Here is an 18,994-nt window from a genome sequence, read left to right as displayed (position 1 = left end):
AATATAACAATAAGGTGTGCAGGGTAAATTTGTGTGTGTGAGTGTGTGTGTGTAAGAGAGAGAGAGAGAGAGAGAGAGAGAGAGAGAGAGAGAGAGAGAGAGAGAGAGAGAGAGAGAGAGAGAATATGTGACACATATATCCATACGGTGACAGCGTGCATGCCTGTGCGTACATTTGCGTGACAAATAGGTCGAACATAAATAAATAAACTGAAAATGTCATAAGCGCAAGAGAGAGAGAGAGAGAGAGAGAGAGAGAGAGAGAGAGAGAGAGAGAGAGAGAGAGAGAGAGAGAGAAACTCAGTATTCCAATCACTGCTTTTACAAAGTGGGGCGAGAACAGGGCTCGCTCACAGCATCGTTTATGAGGGTCGATGGACGGAGGGGGGGGGGAGCGTTCCCTCACGCCCCTTAGTGGGTGGGGGAGGAAGGGTGGGAGGCAGCAGCCCCCCAACCACTCACCAACACCCTTCCCCCTTTCCCAAAACGTCACACATACACATACCAAAGAGAGACGGGGGAACAGTTTGGAGAGAGAGAGAGAGAGAGAGAGAGAGAGAGAGAGAGAGAGAGAGAGAGAGAGAGAGAGAGAGAGAGATGAACTTTAGTTATGGCCTCGTGATTGATAATTAGGTTTATAATTGGAAAATATAGGGGTTTGGTTTTTTCATCATTAAAATCGTAATTTTCATCATTCGATTTTATTTTCCAATTTGTAAGGCGGGTCTTCACTAATTCGTAATGATTAGTTCATTATTCAATTTTTGACATCTGACTCATTATAATACTGAATTTAAGTCTAATTTTTAATTTGGGACTTGTCATTGCTATCAGAAATTTTCAATCGCAAATAATACTTGGTTTCTGAATCCTGAATTCGTAATTAATTTTCATGAATTATTTTTTATATATCTAGTCACGCTCAGCTTTCAAATTACAGCCAAAATGACATTCATCTTTTCCATAATTTACATTTATTAAAAATAAAAAAATTACAGTTCTCTAATTTATCAAAATGACATATATAATATATAATTAATTTTTTATAACATGATTCATATTTTGACGTTGAATCCATGTACCTAAGATTAATTGGTAAATGAGTAATCTGTGGTTTGCATAATTTTATAATAATGACATAAAACTGCTTAATTTGTTTTAATGGGTTAGAAAAATTATATCAAACAAAAATTAATTTTTTTCGTGAAATAGGTCCTTTGCAAATTAATGGTTTGAGTTTTCTATAAAATAAAAGAATAATTACTTCAATAACTGGATTATAAGAGATATTAGTCATAAAATTAGGATACCATTCGGGTGTCATTTTAGTTTTCTGTAAAAGAAAACGATCGAGATGGCTTTTTGTCAGTCCGTCCACAATTTCTGTCCGCCCTCAGATCTTAAAAACTACCGAGGCTAGAGGGCTGCAAATCGGTGTGTTGATCATCCACCCTCCAGTAATCAAACATACCAAAATGCAGCCTTCTAGTCTCAGCAGGTTTTATGTTATTTAAGGTTAAAGTTAGCCATAATCGCGCATCTGGCAACGATATTGGACAGGTCACCACCGGGTCGTGGTTAAAGACTCATGTACCGCGGCTCATACAGCATTATACCGAAGCCACCGAAAGATAGATCTATTTTCGGTGCCTTGATTATACACTGTACAGAAAACTCGATTGCGCTGAAGAAACCTCGGGGCATTTTTCACTTGTTTTAGGTTTGTTCTTAATAATAATAATAATAATAATAATAATAATAATAATAATAGTTACTTTCCCTACCAAGAGTTTAAGTGTTAGATTGTACATCTGAGTAAAAAATAGTTATTTCTAAAACTCTTTTCCTTGTACTTTTGTCGGAACTTCTTACAATTTGTTTCATAAATTTGGGAATTTCTATCTTTTCGTTAAAAGCCCCTAAGTGTTTTTTCATAAAGCACAGAACAAAAGGCCGTTCTAAAACCAACTGGAAGAAAGCCTACATAAGATTAAAGGAGCAGAATTCTGTGTGTGTGTGTGTGTGTGTGTGTGTGTGTGTGTATGGGTGTGTGGGGGGGGGAGAGGGGAGGTGGGTGAACACATAAAAAGTTACACATATAACCTCCTCCTGTTTTGACATTAATGTTTCCACGTAATAATAATAATAATAATAATAATAATAATAATAATAATAATAATAATAATAATAACAATAATAATAATAATAATAATAGCTTGACGAATTGATAGTAAGATAAAACAAGTAAAAAAAGGCGCCAAAGTTTCTTCGGCGCAATCGAGTTTTCTGTACAGCGTATAATGCTGTATGAAACGCTCAGCCACTGCCCATGAAATTTTCACCCACGGCCAGGTGGTGGCCTTCGCTGTTGGCACCTATAGCGGTGCCAGACGCACGATCATGGCTAGCTTTAACCTTAAATAAAATAACTACTTAGGCTACAGGCCCGCAATTTGGTAAGATTAATGATTGGAGGGTGGATGATCAACATACCAATTTGCAGCCCTCTAGCCTCAGTAGTTTCTAAGATCTGAGGGCGGACAGGAAAGTGCGGACGGACAGACAATTGATATCTTTTACAGAAAACTAAAATGACACCCGAATGGTACCCTAATTTTGAGACAGATATCTTTTTATATTCTAATTATTGAATTGCCATTTTTCCTCCAAATAAATAGGCTGTACTGACGGAGGAGGTGCCAGAGAGAGAGAGAGAGAGAGAGAGAGAGAGAGAGAGAGAGAGAGAGAGAGAGAGAGAGAGAGAGCGAGCGAGCTCAGACCAGACCCTAGCAATTACCATTAAGAGCAAAGCGTTCTCCCAATCCCCAATAGAACATTAATTTCTAAAAGACGAAATAAATGAAACGAATCTGAGAGCAGTTAGCGCCTGAAGAGGGTTCTGTTCGCATTGCTTTTGGAAAATTTAAATCACGGGAACAAAATCTGATGCGGAAAATGCGAGTCGCATCGTTAACTCAAATAAATGTTAATGCCAATATTGACGAGGTATTACCCCCAGCGAATATGGCTGGATCCGAAGCCGTAAGTCACCTCCCAAACTGCCGAAATTTGCATTTGTAGAATGGTCTCGGAAATATATGGCCCGGTTCTAAAATGATAGATATGTGTATTGTGCGTGTGTGTATATATATATATATATACTGTATATATATACACACATACATATACATATATATATATATGTGTGTGTGTGTGTGTGTGATAATGTCTGAAATTTAAATCATAACATAAGATGATACAGTGGGATACGCCCTACGAACGTTAACTATACATATTTGATAACATTCAAGTGCCTTACTGTGACCCATAACTACTCTTATCAGATTCCTCTGGTCTGTCGCAAGTGTTAGTAATGACCACGTGAAGCTATATGCCAACGTCATTTTGAATTCATTGGTGGTCACCTTGACAAGAACTGAGCAGATCAAACGTTGTTATAACTAGTGGATAACTGTCACTGTCACAAGTCTTTTAGCTCTGTTGTAAGTGACAACAGATAGATAGGTTGATAGATAGATAAAAGTTTATTGAACACAACATATATAGTTATTAAAATTACAACTGTTTGATTAAGTACGACAAAAGGACATAACAATGCACTTATAAATCTTCACAATAAAAAAATATAGATCTAAACCAGAGCACTTGAAACCATGTTACATAATATCTTCAGCATTTTCATTTTTGCAAATAAAAATTTAAATGCAATTAACTATACGAAAACTTATAACCACTTAAGCAGAACCTTAACTGCTGCCACTTTCTCATGCAAAACATAAAATTCAAAAAGACTCTAAAAATAAATAAGTTATAACATCCAAAATGCCGAACAACCCCTTAAACAATTCTTAGCACTTTAATCATATCCATGAAGACAAAATTAATTGTATGACTTTGCACTGTTCTGACATACCGCGAAGGTCCGAAAATATGTCCCCAATACTTGTAAAATCATATAATTATTTCGTATATTCCGCGTTCTTGGGCAGTGCTGCACCTCGTGTCCTTTTCGAAGGACCTGAGGATGACAGGAAGACACAGGACTCTCCTGACAAAGAGTTAAAAGCACTAGCACTTCCTCCAAACTGGCGAACTGCCCCTTTCACCAGTCTCCCAAGATCTGCTGCAAGTGATGGGAAAATGACGTCAGAGCATCGACTCTCCTGATGAGAGTTAAAAACGTGACAGAGAGAGAGAGAGAGAGAGAGAGAGAGAGAGAGAGAGAGAGAGAGAGAGAGAGAGAGAGAACTAAGACGGATGCTTCTCCCCTTCTCAATAAAAGAATAAGTTATGGGGCTTTCCACTGCTCCCTATATATTCCCTGTCTCGACACATTTACCATTTAACATGCGAGGGAGTCGTGGACCGCCCTTCAGAATAAATGTTATAGAATCTCTCTCTCTCTCTCTCTCTCTCTCTCTCTCTCTCTCTCTCTCTCTCTCTCTCTCTCTCTCGATAATAAATTCGACGCTAGGTATGAGCTTCTGGGATGGATGGATATGGCTTTGTTTTATACCTCCTGGGACAAGGGAGAGAGAGAGAGAGAGAGAGAGAGAGAGAGAGAGAGAGAGAGTATGGAACTTGCATGCAGATACTTTGCCTCTGTAGTGAAAGGGATAAAGAGAGAGAGTGTGCAAGAGTGGCACCTACAGCCAATATCTGTATTTTGACTTTCTGTGTGTGTGTGTGTGTGTGTGTGTGTGTGTGTGAGAGAGAGAGAGAGAGAGAGAGAGAGAGAGAGAGAGAGAGAGAGAGAGAGAGAGAGAGAGAGAGTATAGAACCTATAAACAACACACATTCTCTGCACTGTCAGAAAGAGAGAGAGAGAGAGAGAGAGAGAGAGAGAGAGAGAGAGAGAGAGAGAGAGAGAGAGAGAGAGAGAGAGAAAATACCCATCACCAAGAAGAGAAAGCCCAGTGCCCACCACCGAGTATTTCAGCTAAGCCCCAAATCTCCGAAACGGACATCGCAGTGGCGCCCCTCAAAGTCCAAAGTCTCGTTGTGAAGGTCATAATCTTTAACAAACGCGCCGGTAGTCTTTCCTTCCCCTTAACTGCAAGCCTCTGGAAGGCTCTCCTCGACAGTCTCACTGATGCTGATCGTTGCAAGTTGCACAGAGAGGCTCTAATGCAACTTCTAAGCTGCATAAGTGTTGTGCTACTTCAGAGATTTGGATGTTACTGTTCATATATATCTCCGTCAGTTTTTAGTTTTCTGTAAAAGAAAACTGCTGAGTTGGCTCTTTGTCTATACGTCCGCACTCTCCTGTCCGCCCTCAGATCTTAAAAACTACTGAGGCTAGACGGCTGCAAATTGGTATGTTGTTCATCCACCCTCTAGTCATCAAACATACCAAATTGCAGCCCTCTAGCCTCCTCAGTAGTTTTTATTTTATCTAAGGTTAAAGTTTGCTATGACCGTGTGCCTGGCACAGCTATAGGTGCTAACGACACAGGCCACCACCGGGGTGTGGCTTAAAGTTTCATGGGCGCGGCTGAGAGATTCATGGGCCATGGCTGAGAGTTTTATACAGCATTATAAGCTGTACAGAAAATTCGATTGCGCCGAAGACATTTCGGCGCATTTTTTACTTGTTATACTTAAATATCATTACTAAATAACATTAAACACAGCCATCATTTGGTTTAATATACAGAGATTTTCAGGCTTTTGATGAAAAATAATAAAAATTAATAACCAATAACGAAATACTACACCACTCATAAGCCTATCCTAGAAAATAACACAAATTAAGCGACTTAGAACATAACCTTCGACCTGACAAAGTTGTTTTAGGTCAAGGTCAATATGAATGTTTACGACGCTGAAATATGATAGGGAACTCAAATGCAAATTTCCAGGGTCAATTAGTTTGGTCGATCTTTCAGACCATTCGCTTAAGAAAATGCGGAATTTTACTCCTTCCTCTGTAGTCCATACATCATTTTACGCATCTCGTTTTAGACAGTGCGTCTGATGTGATAAAATTATGATAAAATTACAGGAAATTATTAACCGCTAAAAGGCCCCTAATCAATGTAATAATAATAATAATAATAATAATAATAATAATAATAATAATAATAATAATAATAATAATAATAATAACAATAATAATAATAATTACATAACTATCTTTAAAGTGGGGTCGCATTATGTAGAACTGTATTTTGGGGAAACTTAAAGGAAAATTTATTCTGCAATTATAGCGTTATCCAAAAACACTATAATTACATATATATGCGACGTTGAGAGAGAGAGAGAGAGAGAGAGAGAGAGAGAGAGAGAGAGAGAGAGAGAGAGAGAGAGAGAGAGAGAGAGAGAGAGAGACATGTATTTTACTTAGGCAAGAATATATATTGAAGTGTGTATGTATGTATATGTATAATATATATATATATATATATATATATGTGTATATATATATATATATATATATATATATATATATATATATATATATATACATATACTGATAGATAATAAAAGAGAAAATATCCTTTTTAATATTATTGCCCTTCTCTCTCTCTCTCTCTCTCTCTCTCTCTCTCTCTCTCTCTCTCTCTCTCTCTCTCTCTCTCCATTTCGTCACTCCTATACTAGAAAATGAATATACAAGATATTCGTAATAAAATAATGCCCACACAACCCTCTCTCTCTCTCTCTCTCTCTCTCTCTCTCTCTCTCTCTCTCTCTCTCTCTCTCTCTCTCTCTCTCTCTCTCCATTCTTTCAGTCCGTCCTATACCGGAAAATAAATATGTATACAAGAGATATTAGTAATAAAATAACTTCCACCCCACCCTTCTCGCTCTCTCTCTCTCTTTCTCTCTCTCTCTCTCTCTCTCCCTAGATAGAGAGTGAACAAAGCGGTGTCATATCCATCTATCTCCGAAGCGTATATCAAGAGTTAAATTTACCATCGGGAGAGGGAGAGAGAGAGATGAATCCTCCCATTTGTTTTTTTATCTAAATGGACACGATAAGACTTCCTTGCACGTCAGATGGGAAACAGATAGAGACGGGGAATACAGTGACAGCTGTGGAAAGCCGGTAACTTATATCCTGTAAAGACCCAGATATATATTCAGTTTGTAGATATATGACGACTGGCTGCGTTCCTTCATCTGCCCTGGAATTTTGCTTTCATTCACTTCAGACGGTTGTAAAATTACAATTCCTCAACTTTAAACACAGCAATACTTGTGTCGCTGCGGCAAAAAACTATTTAATGTATGACCTTCGTAATTTTTTTTTATTATTGAATGTATTCAGTGTCAGAGACCTTAAGTTACGATTATTTCATAGGTTAAAAACACTAATTCTGATGGAATGTACTGTAAAATGGATGAATTATTCATAAATATACAACTGCTAAAAAATATGCAAGTTACCTCTGCGTTCCATACTATTTTAGTAACATTTCTGGCACGTAACGGTTGAATACATATAACCAAATTCTACCGTTTGAAATGAGAGATTGCCTCAAGTCAGGCCGTAGCTTTTTGTGGGTCGATTATACGAGCGCAAATTCCTAGCATTTGCGTCCTGAAATATAGTCAACACCATTCGTTTTGCGACGCCCAATTCCTGCAATTTGGATGCGAAGTTACGGTTCCAAATACCAAAGTTGGTATCGAAATTCTTTATATCGAGTTCTGCTAATATTTATGTACGCTGGTGGCTGGTGCCTGCTGGCGAAATTGTACGTTATTCTGGCAAAAACATGCGCGGTAAGTTCTCGTTAAAATATACCCGGCAAACTTTTTTTTTATTTATGATTATAAGATACGATATTAGTCTGAAGCGCAATGCAGTTCTGGGTTAGTTTTTTTTCTGGTGTTAGTTATGTTGGTGTGGGTGTAAAAATACTTCATTTCTGTGTATTTTTTTTTCTATTTTATACCTTCGTTTCTAACATATGACAATTCTGTTCTGTGAAAGCTTGCTTTGCAAGCCAAATGTCCTCTTAGAATTGTGCCTTTAACTATAATAATAATAATAATAATAATAAATAATAATAATAATAATAATAATAATAATAATAATAATAATAATAATAATAATTGCTTTGCAAGTTATATGTCCTTTTAGAATAGTGCATTTAATAATAATAATAATAATAATAATAATAATAATAATAATAATAATAATAATAATAATAAAAATAATAATAATAATAATAATGATAATAAAGTGTTGTAATTGTTCAATACTGGAACCAATTTCCAAGTTCCATTATTTTTGAAATCACAAGAATTACGTGGAATTACATGAACATAGTTGCCTTGCACACTTACTAGTCTAACGAAGGAAAACCTTTAAAAATAAATAAATAAATAAATAAATAAATAAATAAATAAAAATAAAAAGATCCCAGGTGTGTGACCATCACCCGAAATGGCCAATATTGGAACTACTCACATCAGCTGATAGTTTGTCCCACACTGAGGCTGTCTTTTATGCGAGAAAGTTCCACAGTGGCTTGTGCTCAACTTTAGTAAGTTCCTGTTTACATTCGTGAGTAGCAATTTGGTTAATGCTTAAGGACAATGGATTCCTGAGGCTGTTATTTATACCTCTGGGTATCTCAAATCTTTGTACAAAGTGGCCTCTATAATGAGGAGTTTCTAAAGATTACAAATTGAGGCTTTCTCTAAACATTAACACATTGCTTAGAAAATTGTATGTCACTGATCATAAGGATTTTTATTCGAATACATAATTTAGGCCAAAGACCAAGCTCTGTGACCTATGAGGACATTCAGCGCTGAAAATAATGTTGAAAAAATTGTCAGGAGAGGGTGGAAAGTTAGATGGCGGGAAGAGAATATGAACGGAGGTATGGTAAAAGGAATGAAAGGGGTAGCGGCTACGGGCGAAGGGACGCTGCAAAGAACCTTAAATAAATAATGCCTACAGTGCACCGCGTGAGGTGCACTGACGGCACTGCCTCCTATGGGTGTCTTCTGTTTATAATTCAGGCGTGTGGCTTTGCAACTATCTAGGTTTAATGGCATCTATTGTTTTTTTTTTTTACTTAACATTTACAATGTAAAAAGTGGTCAAATATATATATATATATAAAATTTAAAGATATATAAACTAATGTCTGATAATTCCTTTGTGTTTTCTCAGCAGGTACACGTTCCAATCATGAATCATGCATCAAGATAAAACTAGATTGAGAATGGTATCAATAGGTATGCTTGAACACCGACATATTGACGAAGTCTGAGGCACGACAGAAACGTGCAAATGTTTCAACAGAACTTTCGTGCAATACTGGAGAACATCAAGTGACGTTATATAACATTAGTCAAATTTTACCTCACGTTATATAACGCCAAGATTCAAAAGTGACAAACAGAGCGTATTTTGTTAGTTGAAGAGTGACAAATTTAGCAACATCCATTACCTAAAAAAACTGAAATAAACTCATACATAAATAATTTCATCAAAGTTTAAGCATCGAACGAACACGTGAAACCACACATATCAAAACTCTATACTGAAGTTCTTTTTTCGTCGTGGGAACACAGAGGAAATCAGAGGAACATCAGAATCCCCGATCAGTTCTGACGCTTGAAGAGAGGTGGAACAAGAGGGAGAGACACTAACAAAATGTGGACCAACTTTCTCTCTCTTTAACCTCCAAGAGATATTGAGAGAGACAGAGAGAGAGAGAATATTTCGACCATGAACTAACACAAACAACATACAACACCACGGGTAAGTACCACCTACAGAATTGTTGTAAAGGTTGTAGAATATTGTTAATCAGGTCATAATCCCTTTATATTATATTTTATTATATTAGAGATATATATACATATATATAATACAATATATATATATATATATATATATATATATATATATATATATATATATATATATATATATATATATATACACACACATATACAGTATGTGGAACTGATCAACAATTGAGTACGTGTTTCACAAAAATAAATTTCTGACGCACATCTGGATCGAATCCCGTCACTTAAATGAAAGGCCAGGACGCTACCAGTTGACTCACACAGGTCAACTGGTAGCGCTTTGTCCTTTCACCTGAGAGACCGGGGTTCGATCCCGATATGGGCCAGATAGTTATATAATATAAATATAAGTGTATGTATATGTATATAATATACTGTATAAACATGTGATTTATATAGATATGAGAGAGAGAGAGAGAGAGAGAGAGAGAGAGAGAGAGAGAGAGAGAGAGAGAGAGAGAGAGAGAGAGTTTAATTCGTAACCAAAACTCCATTATACGACCGTAGCCCGAACAATATTGGTGATCAAATGTTTTGAAATCGCACCAGCCTACAGGGAATAATTGGTAGCGTCAATTTTGCTATCTATGTTAATGAAGTTGCATTCTAACTCCCTAAATTTGGTTGCACTGCGCCAGTACGATCTATCTACCTATTTATTTATCTGTCTGTATACCTGTCTACCTCTCTATGCACCTTTAACTGCAACCACTAAATTAATATTATGCAGTTGTTTCGCTTTCTGGATGTATGTATGTATGTGTATATACATGTGTGTATATATATGTGTGTATGTATTATGTATGTGTATATATATATATATATATATATATATATATATATATATATATATATACACGGTATATAATCACTACCTCAGACTGAGGAGCTCCGGAGAGATATAAAACACAGTCGCTGCATTCTCACTCTTTAACTGATGTTGTCAACAACGAGACCTAATTTCCTTTTGATGTCCAACGAAACAATAAATTTGCCCGAATAACGAATTCTGGGGATTAGTTATTTAAAAAGATTTTTTTCTTAGTCAAGGATTCGGTTTAAAATACAAATGGCAACTGGGTTGTGATGTTGGCAGGGGAAGCTGGAATATTCAGTTACGAAAATACAGCCGCCAAGGAAACTAAACATTTGATAAAATAAATATCAATAATTGCTTTGTAGTAATTATTATTATTTATTTATTTAATTTTTTTGTCTACCTGTCATCCCATCTGATTGGGTGGTTTTTATAGTGGGGGTGGGGTGTGGGTTGGGGGGGGCGTCCGGGTTGCATCCTGCCTCCTTAGGAGTCCATCACTTTTCTTACTATGTGCACTGTTTCTAGTAGCACGCTCTTCTGCATGAGTCCTGGAGCTACTTCGGCATCTAGTTTTTCCAGGTTCCATATTGCACTTCCTGCATATGGGTGAGTTGTTATTTCCATTTGTTGATCTTTGGCCACACTTGGCCCTTAGGACCTGATCTTGTGCCGCTGTTAGCATTCCCTGTTTCCTTCCTGAGTTCTTCCCTCTGTAGCCACTGCAATGTTTCATCGCTGGTCAGGTCTTTAGGCTATTATTATTTACTATTATTATTATTATTATTATTATTATTATTATTATTATTATTATTATTATTATTATTATTATAATATTTAAAAGTCTACGGTGCGGGGGAGCCAGTTTTCGTTAAACTGTAAAACATAGAAACATGAATTGGATACCAACAAGTCGTTAGACGTACATGATGTGCACAATATAAATAAATAAATAAAACTATAAATAAAAAAAATACATAACTAAATAAATAAATAAATAAAACTAACAAATTACAAATCATTATTAAAAAAGAAATCAATCACCTAGAGGTGGCCAGACAATGGATGAGAATAACCTGATTCATTCCCACGACATTTGCTCAATTCTCACACATACAAACACAAGACTAGAGGTAAAATAACTTTTTACACTAAACTAGACACTCACCACAAACGTAGTTTTGGGGATTTGCGTATTACACAAGGTAGTTTGGCTTACCTGTGGAAGAAGGAAAGGGTTAATGAGTATTAAGTTATTAAATATAAAAAAAATATAATTGTGGAATTTTCTTTAAAAAAATTAATAAATCAGGATATGAAATAAGATGATACCAATAACTATGTGGAGGGAAATCCTAAGCATTGGTTCATAGATTGATACAGTCATAAGCAGGGGGTGCATTCTTTCTCAAATATCACGACGGGATTAGCGTGCACGCCATTTACGTTTTCTTTTACAATCAGCGGGAAGCTACTTTTTTCTCTAAATACTATTAATAAAAAACTGCGAAAACTGAAGCTATAAAAAGGTCTCAATCAGGAATTGTGAAAAGTGATCTCAGGTGCATAAAAGGGACGAAAGAGCAGAGTATATGCGATAATGGATCTAGGGTCGACGTGCTGTTGATATGCCCTCAAGAACTGGGAGAACATTAAAAGGATAAAGTTGTGTGGTGTAGTTGGTTTTGTGGGGGGTCGAAGTTGAACGTGCTGTCGGTGCGCCTTGTGCAGAAAGTTAAGGTCGTTGATGTGTAAATCATTTGCACAAGGGGTTCATACATACATACATATATACACAAACACGTGTCTATACACACAAACATATACTGTATGTATGTATGTATTTTTCAAATTTTCCTTCAGTAAATTGAAACTCCCAATTTTTCTACCCTGTTTCATTCTTCTTGCCAACGAATGAGAGAGAGAGAGAGAGAGAGAGAGAGAGAGAGAGAGAGAGAGAGAGAGAGAGAGAGAGAGAGAGAGAGAGAGAGATTTCACATACGGATTCAAAACAAATGTTCAAAGTTCGTGATCACGTCTCCAGCAAAACTGCATCACATCTGCATCAATACAAGTAAAAAAAAAAAAAAAGTGAAAAACAAAATGAAAATAATACCAGAACAACACAGAACAAAAACACAAAAAATAAAAAACCAATAAAGAGAAGTCGTCCGTGACGAAATACTGGAAAATATTCGCATGATCCCAGAATTTCCTTCCTTCCAACCAATGCCTGGATCGCGTTACGGACATCTGATACCGGATGCAAAGTGCTGAGTGACATAAAGGGATTTCGCCACCGCCCCCCTCCCCGCCCGTCTCTCTCGGCTGAGAGAGAGAGAGAGAGAGAGAGAGAATTAATGTATGAGAAAATGGCCTGTCTGGTTTTATCTATACAATAATAATAAATTAGTATATTTGTAAAAGAATGACGGTAAAAGTGGCACTGTATGCCATTGGAAATGTGCCTATAAATATAATGATAAATTAAATATGTAAGTATATTTGATACACACACACACATATATATATATATATATATATATATAATATATATATATATATATATATATATATATATATATATATATATATATATATATATATATATATATATATATATATATATATATATATATATGTGTGTGCATGTGTATATATATATATATATATATATATATATATATATATATATATATATATATATATATATATATATATATTTATATATGTATATATATATATATATATATATATATATATATATAATATAGATTAGGTGCTTTTATGCTTTCTCTGTAACAAAACAAATAGATAACTTTTCTTCCGTAAGACAAACAGAGCGAGAGAGGGAGGGCATACTTCATAGAAGAGAGAGAGAGAGAGAGAGAGAGAGAGAGAGAGAGAGAGAGAGAGAGAGAGAGAGAGAGAGAGAGTCTTCAAGCAAAAATAAAATTCTCGTTTGCAGTCGATAAATTTTTGAAGCCCAAATTATTTTCCGTGAAACAAAAGACTACACGCTAGAGAGAGAGAGAGAGAGAGAGAGAGAGAGAGAGAGAGAGAGAGAGAGAGAGAGAGAGCCGGCCATTAGCGTTGTTCCACTAATGAAATACATTCCTGGAAATAATGAACGCGGAGACAATTACATTCGTACCTTCAAAAAGAATGCGAGTGACGTCATGAACCATTTTTTATCTAATTTTTTTGGGGGGTGGGGGGGGAAGAGATAAGTCTAAATCCAGGGAAGTTTTATAATGGTTTTTTTATTGGCTTTTTTCCTCATAGGAAAGGCCATCAAGAGATTGGCTTTACATTGGTTTTGTCTGGTTTTTATATCATGTTATATTCGTATGTATGTACTTAAGTTGGGATAAGCATGTTCTTTTGGTATGGTTTCCGTAGAGTTAGTCTCTCTCTCTCTCTCTCTCTCGTAAATATTCCTCGCTTTATGCCAATTTAAACAAACCTCGTTAACTGTCTCGTTAACATTCCTTTTTTCAGGCAAATTGAAACCCTAACTCCCACCCCCAACCGCTCTCTCTCTCTCTATCTCTCTCTCTCTCGTAAATTTTACCTACTTCAAGCACTTTCAAACAAATCTGTCACATTAACATTCAGTTTTTCAAGCAAATTGTAAAATTCTCTCACTCTCTATCTCTCTCTCAAACATTCCCTACTTTAAGCAAATTCTAACAAACCTGTCTCGTTAGCATTCAGTAATTCAAGCAAATTGAAATTTCTCTCTCTCTCTCTCATTAAGCCCAGACATCTCACTTACCTCTTCGTACAAATGGTCCTCGTAAGCTATAGAAGCGAAGTGGCCTAAAAGTTTATCAATAATTCGTAAGAACGAATAATGACATTACTCTAACTCCAGACACAATTTCTTAATTTCTTGGAGGCACTTCGGGAGTTTAGACCTCGCCAGAAAATTAAACAGTTCCCCAAAATGTAATTGCACACAATTGCGGGCATCATTTTTCACAGAGCAGCAATTTCTAAATGGAAGTCATGAAGAAAAATATGTCGTATTTATTGCCAGGTAGCTTGGATGGGGGGGGGGCGTCTTTGGCACCGGGATTGGGGGGCTAGGTTTATAATGTTCAAATTAATTACTTGAGCACTCACCTAAGGTTCGAATGATAAAGGGTTTTGCTTTAATAAAACACATAAACACACACACACACACACACAAACACGCAATCACTGTCTATCGTTTCTTCCTAAACCAAGTAGCGGTTCGAATCCTGCGTGGGGCGGATCACTTATCAATTATAATTTCCCTGGGTGTAAGTTATTCCTAAGGTATAGTGAACTGGATAGTAAACAATATTTGTGGATTAATACTTTTGATCATAAAAAGTCACGTGTGTGTAAGTGACATATATATATATATATATATATATATATATATATATATATATATATATATATATATATATATATATATATATATATATATATGTACACACACATGCATATCTAACTTTCTGACTCACATCGGGATCGAACAGTCTCTCAAATGCAAGACCAGGGCTATATGAAATGACCCACACAGGTCATAAAAGAAGCTGGAACCTAAGTCCTTCTGTACCCGAGGTTTTCCTGGGCAGGCTACAGCCTAACACCAGCGACTTTTAACCAAATTTCATGGCCTGTGTGGGTCAAATAGTAGTGCCCTGGCCTTTCATTAGAATCAGAAATTTATTTCTATGAAACACGTGATCATATGTTGAGCAGTTCCAGTATAAATATAAATATAAACATTTTATATATATATATATATATATATATATATATATATATATATATATATATATATATATATATATATATAATGTGTGTGTGTATACATGGATAATAAAACTACAGAATCTGTGTGCATTGCTTCACTGTATAGTTTACCTGGCAATGTATAACTAAACTGGAGAAACAATACTATACCTCCTATAACTACTTCTGTTGTGTGGAACTTTTAACACAGAAGGTCCAGTCAACACGAATTCGTATGAAAAAGGCAGTAACATTTGCTCTGCTCTATCTGTGGGGACACCCTGCCTTGAGAAACTTGTTTTGAGAATAATAATAATAATAAAATATTTATATAATAATAAAAATGATAGTAATAATAGCCTACAGGCGGTAGCACCATCTTCTTTTCCGGTGTGTTAGAAAATAATCTCCCTTTCTTCTTGTGAGAGACCCGTTGAACTGTTTGGAAAGCCCCTTTTGGGAATAATAATAAAAGATATAATTTCTAAAATAATAATAATGATAATAATAGCCTACGGGCGGTAGCACCATCTTCTTTTCCTGTATGGTAGAAAATAATATTATCTTCTTCTTCTTCTTCTTCCTGTGAGAGACCCGTTGGCTTTAAAACCCAACACTTGGAAGCGTAATCCCTGTGAGTGTCCTGTCACAGCTCCGTCTTTGTTCTTAAAGTCGCCCTCATGCCAGTAATCTCTCTCTCTCTCTCTCTCTCTCTCTCTCTCATTGTCATTATGCGAGGCAATATGAGGAGAAAGCTCTTTGTCTTCGGAATTCTCTTGCAAGGATTATTACGTGAGTTTACATAACACGAGAATGCCGCTTACGTGCGCTCTACATTTTTTATGTTTATGTTCACGAATATTGTGCCACAAATATTATTTAATATCGAATTCCCCTTTACCTTGGGAATAATTTACACCAGGGAATTATGATTATTATAATCGATAATTGCGTTCGGCGAATTATACATTATAATTCCCCCTGGGTGTAAGTTTTTCCCAAAACAAAGGAATTCGATATTAACTGATGTTTAGAGCTTTATATGGCGTGCATTTTTATCGATGGTTTAATTTTCCTTAGAGAAACTGACTTTGCTTTCCAGCAAACATTTTAGATGAGAGTGCTACCCTATTGTTATTTTTCTACCGTGGCTGCGACCCACCAAAGTCACATAACTATAAGGTACTATTTCAATAGATAGGCTACCAGAAGCCTAATCCTTCAACTCACTCGGATATTAAACATGGAGTAATATAATCACGTTCTGTTAAACTGCACGCTGCCCATGTTGGCCTAAACAATGAATTAAGTACCTGGTAGTTAAGCAATTTTGGTGGGTGGACGCTAATTGGGAAGGAGGATATGGGGCTAGCAACCTCATCCCAAAATAACATCCGAAAAGTGAAAGTGTATCACATTTCGCTGCACCTCTAAAGGATATATATATATATATATATATATATATATATATATATATATATATATATATATATATATATATACAATATATATATATATATATATATATATATATATATATATATATATATATATATAGTGTAGTGTTTATATTTCCATATATAATGTATATTTTAAAACATGTATACATCAATTATATAATATATATATATATATATATATATATATATATATATATATATATATATATATATATATATATATATATATATATATATATATATATATATATATATATATATATATATAGAGAGAGAGAGAGAGAGAGAGAGAGAGAGAGAGAGAGAGAGAGAGATAAATATGTAGTATGGTCTGGTCAAGTACTTAGATGGGTGGCCGCCCATAAATCTCACAATCTGCTGGTATATACTCTCCCGAGATGATCATTGAAAAACAACATACGAATGAAATACATTGCAATAGACCTTAAGAGCCTGATACACGCGGCAAACGGTCACAATGAGGCCTCGTAGCCCTAGATGAGAGAATGAGCCACTGAACGCGGAAACATACTCCAAGTCTGGGGAATCTGAAGACTTCATCAGCCGTGTGTGTATTTCCGTATATTTTTATATATTTTTTAAAATTTCTTTATATGTAGGATATGGAGTCGTGTTCAGAGGTTGAGAGTCAACATCCTCGAAGGATATGGGATGATGTTGAAGGATTTTTGTAGGGGGGAGAAGGACATAAAAAGGCAGAACCATACAAGTAGAATATTTCGGTTTTATTCCAGGCAGGTTCAACATGGGAGAAAAACCGAGTGATATTAAAATTTGTAGCAGAATGTAATTAATATCATGAAGAGTATTAATATGATGATAGCATTTATATTGAGGTGATTTTTTTTCTCTCTCTCTCTGTTTTTCTTAGTGTTACAACATCTCACGTGCTATCAACTACAAGACATTGATTTTTGTACCGGAAAAACACTATGTTAAGTCAATAAATATGGAGATTTTTTTTGTGTGTATGTGTGTATATATATATACATATATTTATGTCTATTTATATACGTGTATGTGTATATATTTATATACAGTATATATATATATATATATATATATATATATATATATATATATATATATATATATATATATATATATATATACATACACACGTGTGTGCATTTCTTTATATATATGCCAACGAGAAAACCACATTAGCACGTGACAATCAGCAACTAACCTCCCTCCGTTCATTAAAAGATAATTTACCAAAATAAAAAAAAAAGAAGAAGCGAAAACGCTTACGGCTCTCCAACAGAAGCGTAATTTACCGAAGGTGTAAAAACCCACGAAAATTACCTGGGCGGTTCATTAGGGCCCCATCCATTGCTTGAGGAAAATCCTGCGGCGTATTGCAAGGCTGAGAAATTCAATTGCAGGTTGATGGAGCCGAGACGTGATTGCAACTTGCAAAAAGGAGTCAGAATTTTGGAAATACAAAATAATATAAATTTCTCAAGTTTTTAGTTATTTGTTTACATTAGGCTGGCTTTGTTTGGCATAGAGTTAAGGGGATAACAGGCATAGATTTAAGGGATAACAGGCATAGAAGTAAGGTAATAACAGTGTTAAGGGGATAACAGGCATAGAGTTAAAGGAATAACAAGCATAGAGTTAAGGGGACAACAGGCATAGCATTAACGGGATAACAGGCATAGAGTTAAGGGGATAACAGGCATAGCGTTAAGGGAATAACAGGCATAGAGTTAAGGGAATAACAGGCATAGAGTTAAGGGGATAACAGGCATAGCATTAAGGGAATAACAGGAATAGAGTTAAGAGGATAACAGGCATAGCATTAAGGGAATAACAGACATAGAGTTAAGGGGATAACAGGCATAGCATTAAGGGAATAACAGACATAGAGTTAAGGGGGATAACAGGCATAGCGCTAAGGGAATAACAGGAATAGAGTTAAGAGGATAACAGGCATAGCATTAAGGGAATAACAGACATAGAATTAAGGGGATAACAGGCATAGCATTAAGGGAATAACAGACATAGAATTAAGGGGATAACAGGCATAGCATTAAGGGAATAACAGACATAGAGTTAAGGGGATAACAGGCATAGCATTAAGGGAATAACAGACATAGAGTTAAGGGGATAA

General features: G+C 35.6%; 1 protein-coding gene across 1 annotated transcript in view; it reads left to right on the top strand.

Annotated features, from left to right (window-relative positions):
- The window catches only part of LOC136829872 (uncharacterized), an 87,808-nt gene that overhangs the window by 10,159 nt on the left and 58,655 nt on the right, over positions 1–18,994 (top strand). The window contains exon 2 of the mRNA XM_067088930.1: positions 9,158–9,751. The gene's annotated coding sequence lies outside the window, so the exon portion shown is untranslated. The remainder of the gene's footprint in view (positions 1–9,157; positions 9,752–18,994) is intronic.

The sequence above is a fragment of the Macrobrachium rosenbergii genome, chromosome 45 (genome assembly GCF_040412425.1).
Source record: "Macrobrachium rosenbergii isolate ZJJX-2024 chromosome 45, ASM4041242v1, whole genome shotgun sequence".
In the NCBI taxonomy this organism is placed as follows: domain Eukaryota; kingdom Metazoa; phylum Arthropoda; class Malacostraca; order Decapoda; family Palaemonidae; genus Macrobrachium; species Macrobrachium rosenbergii.
The sequence above is the reverse complement of the archived record's forward strand: the minus strand, read 5'-3'. Positions and strand labels throughout refer to the sequence as shown.